Source organism: Arachis hypogaea, chromosome 10 (genome assembly GCF_003086295.3).
Source record: "Arachis hypogaea cultivar Tifrunner chromosome 10, arahy.Tifrunner.gnm2.J5K5, whole genome shotgun sequence".
NCBI classification, from domain to species: domain Eukaryota; kingdom Viridiplantae; phylum Streptophyta; class Magnoliopsida; order Fabales; family Fabaceae; genus Arachis; species Arachis hypogaea.
Genome location: NC_092045.1, coordinates 52,548,829 through 52,553,199, shown reverse-complemented (window position 1 = coordinate 52,553,199; position 4,371 = coordinate 52,548,829).

The window sequence follows — 4,371 nt, the reverse complement described above, 5'->3', positions numbered from 1 at the left end:
TTTTAGAAGAAGGAAAGGGAAGCAACCAGTTGAAGCTGAACCACCCACTTTTGATAACTGGTGATTTAAATCTCAATTTCATGAGCACGAATATCATGGTTGGATGGAGGAAAAGAAAATAATCCCAGAGGTTAGATTTAGATTGAGGGATAGTGAGTATTCCATGATGAGGGAAATCATTGAAAAGAGAAGATGGGAACTCCTCTGTGAACCCCTCACAGACATAAGTGCAATGATGATAAGAGAGTTCTATGCAATGCAACAAGACAAAGAAGAACTAAACTTCCCTACAAAAGTTATGTAAGGGAGTGGAAGTGGACTTCAATCCAGCCATGGTGCGGTGATTTAACAACCACAGACTATCCCGCAAGTGCACCGGTTCATACCAAGTAATACGTCAGGTGAGTGAGGGTCGATCCCACGAGGATTGATGGATCAAGCAACAATGGTTGATTAATGAGCTTAGTCAGGCAAACAGAAAAGAGTGTTGGATGTTCAAAGAGCATTAAACAATCGTGCAAAAACTAAAATAGTAAAGTAAATGGTTTGGAAATAAAATATGGAGAAAATAGTTAAGGTTTCAGAGTTATCTATTTTTCTGGATTAACTTTTCTTACTAACTATTTTAATCATGTAGGATTTAATTTATGGCACACTATATGTGACTAGACCCTAATTCCTTAGAACTTTCTAGTTTCCTCTAAACTTCATCAACAACCAATTCCTTGGTCAATTAATTCCAATTAGAGGGTGATCATCAAATTCCAGTTTATATGCCACAAAAACTCTAATTACCCAAAAAATAAAAGGATTATATGTCATGTATCCTGTTAAATCCAGATAATTAAAATTTAGGAGAATATGTTTTCAAGTTATTGTTCAAGTAAAGAGCTTTTCCAAGTTATACAAGAACTCAAATAGAAAAGAGGGTCATACTTCCGTTCCACCCAAATTCATAAGATGAAGAGCGAAAACAATTCTTAAATTATAAATCCATACATGAATTAAAATAGAAAAAGCAATAAAATCAATGCATACAAATAGACAGAGTTTCTAACCTTAACAATGGAGGATTAGTTGCTCATGGTTCAGAGAAGAAAATAAGGATTCTAATAAAATGTACTGAGTTCCAATATGATAGCATGAAAGGTTAACTAATGGAATCCCCTTTTATAACTATCCCTAACTAATTTTGGAAAAATCTATTTTCTAAAATTAAGTAATATCTTTTCCTAATTTAAAAATCAAATTTGAATTTAAATCAAAATTAATTATAACAATCATCAAGTCTTCAATTGATGGATGGGAACCACTTGATTCCTTCACTCTGCAGCCTCTGATCTGTGCTTTCCGGGCTGAAAACTGGGTCAAAAGCAGCCCAGAAATCAACCCCAGCGTTTTCTGCACGTGGCGCATGTCACGCTTACGCGTCGATAGTCTTTTCTACGTGTCACGCATACGCGTCAAGTACGCGCACGCGTCGCTGTGCAAATCTTTAAATCACGCGTATGCGTCATCCACGCGCACGCGTCACCATGGAAAGCTCCAAATCACACGCACGCGTCAGGTACGCGTACGCGTCGCTCCTTGCTTGTTTTCTCCTTTAATTCTTGTGCTGCAGAAACTCCATCAAATCCGGTTGAACGCTACCTAAAATAAACAGAAATGCACAAGACTCAAAGTAGCATCTATAGTGGCTAAAAGATAATTAATTCTTGATTAAACTCAATAATTTATGTGCAAATTCACTAGGAAAAGATAAAAAAGATGCTCACGCATCAAGCCACAATCATGCGGGTTCTGCAAATAAGAACAATACCTTTCAGAGAGCCCAATTTTGATGAAAGAACAAATGGTGAGAATAACCTTGATGAGCTTATAAATGATATATGTCTGGAAGGTAGAGATTGGATGAGGGATTTAAATGGGGATCCATGCCACTTAAAAAGGATGGATCTCTCACCTGAGGCCAAAGGTTGGTACGAAATAGTAAGGAGATCAATCCTCCCCACTGGAAACCCCTCAAAAGTTACCATAAGAAGAGTAATCATGGTATACTGCATACTCAAAGGAGGAGAAATAAATGTCTCTCAACTGATTGCAGACAACATCTAAGAGATGGCTGAAAGCAACAACAAGTCAGCCAGACTTAGCCACCCAAGTACCATATTACGTTTGTGCAATAGAGCAGGGGTGCTTTTTGAAGATTCAGACACAGATTGGGTACAGGATGGAAGGGCACTCACCAGGCAGAGAATAGAAGGTTCCACTAATGAACAGAGTGAGAGAAGACCTCAGGGAAGAAGAAGGAGACCACAAATAGAAGAAGGACAAGCCTCTGGACCATAAATGGAAGAAGGGCAAGCCAAATTCATAGTGCAATTGAGAAATGTCTCGGCAATATATGAGGGCACAGGAACAACAACAAAAACAATACTTAAGAGAACGAGAACAGCAAGAGAATTGGCAGCTGAAGATGATGGAGCAAGAAGAAAACTTCCAGCTCAAGATAATAGATCAGCAGAGAGAATTCCAAGCAAGAATTTTGGATCGACAAAAGGAACAATCTGTGCATTTCCAAGAATCATTTGAACAATTGTCCCAACAATAAGCCAAGCAAGAGAAATATCTCCAAAATCTTTATCAATGGAAGAACATATACCACACAGCTGGAGAGCATAAGTATCTGGACAGGATAGAATATCTTGTAAAGACACAGGCAAAGCTGAACTATGTAGTTTGCTTTATGCCAGTAATCAACCGAGAGATCAAACCATTCATTGAGTGTCCTAAATTAGTCAACCATCAAAATGAAAGAGTTAAGGTAAATGTAGAAAGAATGGAGCAAAGGTTGAAGGAGGCTGGACTCTAGGATCAGATAGACCAGTCTTGGGATCGAAGATGCCCTGCTGAAGCTAAGGAACAACAAGAAACAAGAAAGAAGAAGAGCATGAGCCAAAGAAGAAAGGAGAATCCAGCAAAGGAAAAGAACACAAAAACTAAAGGTGGTGGAATTTGTTTTATAATGTTGGTAAATAAGGAAGATGCACATCTGAAAAAAGATATGCCTTCCAAGTTTCATGTTTTGCAATTTTATGATTAAGTTTATATGTTTTGCACTTTTGTGTTTTTGATTAAGTTTTCATGTTCTGCACTAGTCCGCTTGGTCATCTGCATCTACTTGAACTCCTGTCTTGTATCCCTCTGCATAGATAAAAGAACATTTCTTTAAAAAGAAGGATTAAGGAATCAAAAATTTATTTTGAGGCAAGCAAAAGATTAAGAGAAGTGGTGGTTCTAGTTGTATGATTGTGTATTGAGGTTGCATGTTTATGAAAACTTGCATGGGAGCTCATAGGCAGGAAATAGAATTCAAAGAAATGTTGTGGAGATTCTCAAACATTTATTGATCCAAGAAGCAGCAACAAAAGAAAAATTAAAAGAAACAAAAAAAAGAACATGGCAAAAGGCTCTGAGCATTAATTACTAGGAAGAAAAAGAAAGAAATAAGAACTCAAAGAGTTACTATCATAATTAAATGCTTATGGTAGAATTGTGTCAAAGAGAGAGGCTTGAGCAAGTAAATCCTCAAGGGAGCTTCAACACCTAATACCTTAAAACCAACTGGTTTGGGAGTATAGATTGAAAGCTTATTTGAAAAGCCGCTTTGAGACATGACAGTTAGAGTTAATGCCAAAACACAGAAACCATAAGCTGCTTCAAGGTGATTACCTATAGAGAGATCTCCATAATATCATTTGAATGAAAATCCTAAGATTTAAGACTTCCAAGATGTAGGGACAAGTAAGCACTGAAGCCCTTGCATGAGCATAGAATTTAGACTTCACCCCAATGTCACTTAGTCACTTTACTCACAAAGCATTACAAGTTATTCTTCAATCCATTCCAATTTACAAGAACCTCTGTGCATAATTCTTTTCTTGCTTGGGGATAAGCAAGGTTTAAGTTTGGTGCTGTGATGACAAGTCATCTTATGGTAGTTTTACTAGCAAATTTTCCTGCTTTTATTAGGTTTATTACACATTCTTGCACAATAAGTAAGTGATTGGAGTAGAATTTCATGTTTATAATGACTCAATCAAACATGGGTGATTTTATGCAAAATTATAAGATTTATGCACAATTTAGTTGATTATTATGGACCTTTTGACTTTTTGGTGAAACTTTGATTGCTTGTTTAGTTGATGGCAGGTGAAAATATGATGAAAAGAAAAGGTCAAAGAAGCAAGGTGAAGATGAACACTGCATTCATTTGATGAATGCTACGTTCAGACGCAACGCGCACGCGTACAAGACGCCTCGGCGTGGGTGAGCAATTTGGAAATCCACGCGTATGCACACATGACACGC